Raw genomic sequence first — 7,563 nt, forward strand, 5'->3', positions numbered from 1 at the left:
TCCCGAATAAGCTATTGGTTCATTCATTCCTGCAATGTCACCACTTGGATGATATACTCTTGCAAAGTGCTTGCTCAGTAATTCCACTATATCAACTGATTCGGTTACCTCCCTACCATCAGCATTCTTTAAAATCATTCTGCCATATACATTTTTTCTTTTACTTGCAACATATCGAAAAAACTGTTTGGGATTCTCTTTAGCCTGCATGGCTAATGTTCTTTCATAATCCGCTTTTGCTTTTCTTACCACACTCGTTACCCTTCTGGCCTGTGCTTTATACCGTTCATGTGCCTGCCAGTCGCCTTTCTCCTTAAATTCCCTCCACAGTTGTTTCTTTTTTTTGAAGCTCAAGCTTAATGGTGTTATTCATCCATTTAACCCCTACTTGATTTATTATTCGGACTCTAGATATACAGTCAGTCATTGCCTCCTGCAAACACTTCTTAATCGCCTCCTATGCACTATCAACATCCAGTCCTTGCAGTTTTACATGCCATGGCACTGAACCAATCGAGAAGCAGCAGTAACGCAACATATAATATCCCCTCCTCCTATTCACAAAGCTCTGTAAATAGTATTCCCTGAATTTGTCTTCTTATCTCACATTCCACAGTTCAGAAACCAACTTAGTCAATTGTCTCTAGACTCCTTATCCTCAAGAAACTAGGTTATTAGATCTGCACAGACTCATTCATATGAGGCCTGATCATGACCTTTTACAGTGGAACCATAGTTCTTTATTTCTGCATGTCAAGATCTTCTTTATCATTGTCATAATACAGTGTGGTATCACTTTCTGGTACCTGTTGGTCAGTCAACAGATATCAGAAGAATAGATAAAGGAGAGGAGATATGATAAAAACATACAAGTTAGTAAGTGTACAAGTTACGGTTATAGATACAAATGAGATTTTGTAGCTTTAGTGGAGGTAAAAGTCAAAGTCATTCCTGGAAGCTGGGTAGGGGTGTTGTTAAGAAACATAAGATCCAGCAGTAACGCACTCAGGATTTAATCTTGGGGAGGGGGAGTTGAGTAGACGATTTGAGAATACACACTACACATCACATATAACATATGACTGAACATCTGCAGGGATCGCTAATTCATAAGTATAGAAATAGAAGACATGACACAACATAAATTTTTAAAAAAATGAATTTTAATTAGGAAAAAAATTTTTGGAAATTTTTCTAGTGTTTTTTTTTTCTTTTTCTTTGGTGGAGGGGCAGGGCCCCTTCCCCCCCTCTGGGGGTGCCACTTTGGTCCAGGGTCTTCTTCTGGTGAGTCTATGGAATGAGCTACCATTAGAGGTTGTGAGTGCATCTTCAGTAAATATCTTCAAGGAGAGATATGATAGATATTGAAGTATGACTGTCTAAATGGGCCTGTCAGTGACACCTTGGAGATGTATTCATAATAATAGTCTCATACAGAGGTGGTAGAATTTCCTCTTCCCAGAAAGAAAGATTTTTTGCCTGACAACAAACTAACCCCATAATTTGCACACAAGTATATATATGTATTTGGGCACACTTATCCTAAAATTGTGGTTACAAAACCATTGTTGCCAGGTGGATACTATGGGTAATTATTATTATATAATCATCATCAAATTCCTGATATATATATATATATATATATATATATATATATATATATATATATATATATATATATATATATATATATATATATATATATATATATATACCCTCAAGGAGTGTCCAAGATAGATTATTATTTTTATCCTAAGACCCCATGGAATCAAAGACTCATCTAGGAGGTCCTTTTGTCATACAGATAGCTCATCATACTGCACTTTAAACATACTTAAATTCTCTACAGACACCACCCTCTCAGACAAGTTATTCCAATCATTCACAACTCTGCATGCAAAAAACCTGCTTCTTACTCCCCTTTTCACACCCTCCTTATGCAGCTTCTAAGGGTGACCTCTGGTTTTCTCCTAATCTCTCACCATTTTCTGTAAAACCAATCCAACACTGATCCTATAATAACCCTTTACCAGCTTATATGTCTCTGTCATATCATCCCTCTTCCTCCTATCCACTAGATTTTGTCAATTGCATCTCCTCAACCTTTCCTCATATTCAACATACCAGAGATCAGAAACTACCTTAGTCAGTTACCTCTGGACCCTTTCTAACATCTCTTCATCCTTTTAAAAACGAGGTGACCAAATATGTGCACAGTAGTCCTTTTGGCCTAATCAGATCCTTATACAATAGAACAAGAGTATCCTTACTTCTACAAGTCAGTGTCCTCCACATCATTCCCAGAATTCATTGTGTTGTCCTCACAATTTTGGCAATGTGTCCTCTAAATTTTAGATTCTTATCCACCATCACCTCAAAATCTCTTATTTCCTCCACCTCCAACAATATATCCCCATGAAGTGTAAATTCTACATCTCATCTTTGCTTCCCAAATTTTAAAACTTTAATTTTGCAACATTGAACTCTCATCCCCATTCCTGCATGCCCATTCACTCAATTTATTCAAGTCTTGTAAGGCCGCCACATCTTCTCTACTCTTCATAGTTTGTCCCAACTTTGCATCATCTACAAACAACTAAATATCTCTCCAAATCTTCGCCAATATCATTAACATACAGGTTAAACATCAATGGTCCTGAAACAGACCCCTGAGGCACATCACTAGTGACTTTCATCTTCTGGGATATTGCTCCCCCATCAGATAGCCAGTCTCTGATCCAATGCACTAATGTAATATCCAATTCCATCCGCTCTAGAATATCTTCCACCCATTGACTATCAACTTATCATGCAGTAATATATCAAAAGCCTTAGCTTTTGATATATTATTTGATATATTGCAATCCATCAACTTTAAGCCATTTCAACTTTCCTTCAAATTCACTTCATAGATTTACAGACTGAATTCCCTTTATCTCACACAACTCAGCCATCTTTATTAACATCAAATTTAAGTATTCTACTGTGTATCCCTCCCCTCTGTCCAAGGAAACTGTTACCTTATTGTGATAAGTAAGTAGATTACTAAAACATTACCTCTCTTTAGCAAATCCACGCTGTCCATCAAAGATAATACCATAGTTGTCAATCCAATTCTGGATACTAGTTCTTACCAGCTTCTCCAACAACTTAACCACAACACCTGACACACAGATAGGCCTATAATTTGATACTTGAGTTCACCTCCCTTATGAAGTGGCACAATCTTGCACTCCTTTGGAACTTGATCAGGTGCAAGACTCATATTAAAAAAAAATATGTCAAGGCAGATGTCAACTAACTGGCACATCCCTTCAGAATAAGTGATAATATATTATCAAGTCTCACAGCTTTATTAACATCAAATTTGCTCAATTCCCCATACACATTTTGCTCACTTACAGTCAGTTTTTCCTCCCTATCATCAGCTGTTCTCAATCTCTCTCTCTCCATGATGTCACATTCACAAGAATGAAAGAACTTTATGAACTGCTCATTAAGTATCACCACTATATATCTTCTGCAGCAGTTGTCCTTATACCATTTTCTCCAATCATTGTCATCCTTCCATAATCATTCTTTTTTTGCTGGATACATATTGACAGAACTCCTTAGGATTCTTTTTGTCTTCGTTAGCTAACTGCTGCTCATGCTTCACTTTTGCTACCCTTACCAACCAAGTCACCCTCCTTGCCTGGTCTTTGTAATCCTCATGGAATTGGTTATTACCACTTCTCTTATGTTGCCTCCATAATGCCTTGTTTCCTCTGTATCGCATGCTTAATCTGTTCATTCACCCATTTCACATTTACCTTATTTATCCTTCTGATCCTTGGAATACATTTACACATTTGCTTCTACTAGATAGTTCTTGAATATTATTATTATTCAGGCCTCCATGGAGTCAAAAGACTCATCGTGGGAGATCTTTTCTAAGAAACACAAGTCTATCAAGACTCATCGAGGGAGGTCCCTCCTAGGAAACACAAAGTCTATCATACCACTCCTTAAACGCATTGACTGTTCTCGATCTCACCACTCCATCAGGCAATGCATTCCATGGTTCAACCACTGTCCATGCAAAGAAACCACTCCTCACCCTCTTTCTCATGGTTTCCTTTCGTAACTTCCAGGGATGGCCCCTTGTCACGACTCCTTCCCGCTGTTCAACCAAGCGAAGGAACTCCCCAGTGTCAACCCTATAACCACCTCTCAACAGTTTAAAAGTCTATCATATCGCCTCTCCTTCTTTTATCCACCAAACTCTGCAGTCCACACTCTCTCAGCCGATCCTCATAACTAACATTGTACAGTCCTGACACCATCTTTGTTATCTGCCTTTGTACCCTTTCCACGGTTAATTTATCCCCTTCAAATCCTGGGGACCAAAAAAGAACTGAGTTTGGTTATGTTGTCCTGGCTATTCTTCAACGCCTATTCACAGATGCGATTCCACTACTGCATGACACGGAAGCTTTTGCCTGCTGCATTTCTGTCCTGGGCCGATTCGCTTCGCGTTAGACAACCTGGTGGCTCTGAGCTCCCTCGAAGTCATCATATCAACTCTGTGCTTAGTGCGGACATCCGATCGACATAGGAACGTTGGGAAACAGATCTCCAGTTCTCAAACCATCCACCAGCCCAAGCCTCCTAGTAGCTGGATTACAAGAGACTGCCACGACTCCTAGCAAATTAATATCCCCCAAGCTGCATTGATCTCTTTTCCAGCTAACTCCTCATTCCATGCTACACATGCAATCTGTCTCCTGAGCTCCTCATAATCACTAGCATTGTAATTCCACATATACCATTTTCTCAGAGAAGTCCTCACACTACTGGCAACTACCCAGATAATCACTTCAATGTCACTCTCACCAACTGGAGGGTGATTTGACACTCATTTATAATTACATCCCCTGATGAGATGATCAAATCCAAGACCCTCAATCCTCATGTGCTACATACTGTCGGAGGTAGTTGTCCCTCAAAAACTCATTTTCTTTACTTCCATTTGCTATCTCATCATCCCAGTCTATATTGCCATAATTAAATCACTCATAATGATCACCCTTTTCTTATTTGCTTGGCTAATTTGATTATACGTTTCACAGTCACTACCATCCACATTACCTGGTCTATAACAACATCCAAATAACAAATAACAAATAATTTATAACAAAGTCACAAATCCAAAATACCTTGGTATTACGCTTGATCAGGAATTACGTTTTGCACAACACATCTCTAACACTTCCAACAGAGCTCTAAAAAAATTAAATATACTGAAAAGGCTTTGTGGAACAAATTGGGGTGCAAAGCCAAAAATCCTCAAAACTACTTACACTACACTAATAAGGCCAATAATGGAATATGCAGCACCTATCTGGTCACCTTCGGCTTCATCGGTAAAGAAAAACCTAGACAAAATACAAGCAAAAGCATCCAAGATTATCATTGGTGCAGTCTCATCCACTAACAACATCAGAGCCCAACAGGAATGTGGGCTTGACCTGCTGGAGGACAGACGAAAATTTGCCACCATAAAATTCATAAATAATATCAGAAGCTACCAAAGTGATCATGTCTCCCTAAAAACCTATGAACATTGGAACCAAATTTGCAGACTTCACAGATCATCGACTTTACAATATGATGACACTATCAGGAAAGAAATAGGTCTTGATCAGCTAAATGTCCACATAAACAAAGAACCTCTATTTTCCAGTCCTTTACCTTCAAATACCTTCATAAATCTAAACCTTACCAAACTCTGTACAAAAAAAGAACCAAAAGAAATGCTTAAAGAAAAAGGCCTAAATACCATCAACCTTCTTTCATCCTCCAAACAGGTTATTTGTTATACCGATGGATCATCAGACACCAATATGATTAATGGAGGCGCTGGTGTTCTCCTTCTACTCCCGAAAGGTGAAAAACTTTCAATAAAAGTTGGATCTGGGAGAATCGCTTCCAATTTTACCAGCGAACTCTACGCAATAATTAAAGCACTAGAAGCCTACTTAAATCTATCATCATCTCAACAATCTGAAGGAATTATAATTTACAGTGACTCAAGATCAGCTATGGAGGCAATCAAAAATGGCAATACCAAGCTCACACAAGACATCCATAAACTCTTAAATCATCTAAAGTGTTTAGGTAAAAGTTGCATTCTACAATGGATTCCTGCTCATGTAGGCATTGATCACAACGAAGCAGCTGATAAATTAGCAAAAGAGGCCAGAGAACTCAACCAAGAAACTCATATGATAACTCTTGCTGATGCCAATGCACTAGCAAAAGCTAAACTAATTCCATTGAAATCAGTGATACAACATCAAATTCCCGAGATCAATGCTGACAGAAGGACCTCCACTACGATAGCAAGACTACGAACAGGACATTATAGAGGAATGAAGATCAATACAGATGATACGAGAACATATAGAAACTGCAACAACTGCCCCAATACGGAACTGACACCCACTCACATCTTTACCTGTCCAGCAATTACAGCAGCCTTGCAAGAAATAGATCCTAATCCTGAACAACAGCTCTATACAAACAAAATCACAGACATAGCCAAAGCAGTACAAAGAGCGCACGGAAACATCTAAGACTCTTCAAAGGACAAGACAACAACAACAACAACAACATCCAGTTAAGTATTTCATTCTATTCACCTCTATCTCACACTATATGCCTCAGAAACCACCGGCACTATTTCCCCTTTTGCATTTCTACTTTTTATGGACATAACTCTTTCTCTATCATCAATAGCACTCCCCCCCCTCCCATTTTACCCTTTCAATCCTCACAAAACACATCATACCCTTCCATCTTTATTTCTTGTCAGGATGTTGTCCTCATCCAACCATGTCTTACTTATTCCAACAATTTTTGGGTGAAAAGGCCAAATTAATGCAACCATTTCATTTGTCTTGTTTATTACACTTCTATCATTTGTATACAAACACAGCAGCTTATTCCTGGATCTATATCTAGTTCCACTGATACAGATATGACTTCTCCATGCTTAACTCGGGCCATTTCTTTTTCTCCTTATTCATCTTAGAACTTTCTTCAAATCCAACTGTTTTTTCTTGATCCCAGGTCATTCCTTTTTGTCTACATATGCATTCACATCCTCTTGGAGCATCTACTTTTCTCACGCTGTATTCCTCTGCCCACCCTGAGCCTCGCCATTTCCCTGTCTGTCTTGCACACTTGTTCTCTCATTCTCTATACTCATGCCGCTCACTTCTTCATTCATAACCACCTCTTCAATCTCTTCTGTCTTACTCTTTCATTTTTCCACATCGCTTCCCACTTGATCAGATTCATTCTCTGCACTCACTTCTCTACTTTTCAGCAGCAGTCTCTCGAAGCAACTCACACCAAAACCACTCAAATGCAGTCCATTGCTCCTATACAATTCACTTCATCCTTCAACCTCATTCCACACATTAACAAACTGCACTCCTTTCTCCTCACACATTTCCACTAACATATCATATCTATTTCTATATATCCTTCCATTTCTATTCCTGACATGATATCCTC

At 38.7% G+C, this 7,563-nt stretch overlaps 1 non-coding gene across 1 annotated transcript; it reads right to left on the reverse strand.

Annotated features, from left to right (window-relative positions):
• Positions 1 to 4,390: 4,390 nt before the first annotated feature.
• On the reverse strand, positions 4,391 to 4,689 carry LOC150108292 (signal recognition particle RNA). The gene has a single exon (XR_016548162.1).
• Between the last annotated feature and the right edge of the window lie 2,874 nt (positions 4,690 to 7,563).

Source organism: Typopeltis vanoorti, chromosome 3 (genome assembly GCF_054136105.1).
Source record: "Typopeltis vanoorti isolate ZY-2024b chromosome 3, IOZ_Tvanoo_1.0, whole genome shotgun sequence".
NCBI classification, from domain to species: domain Eukaryota; kingdom Metazoa; phylum Arthropoda; class Arachnida; order Uropygi; family Thelyphonidae; genus Typopeltis; species Typopeltis vanoorti.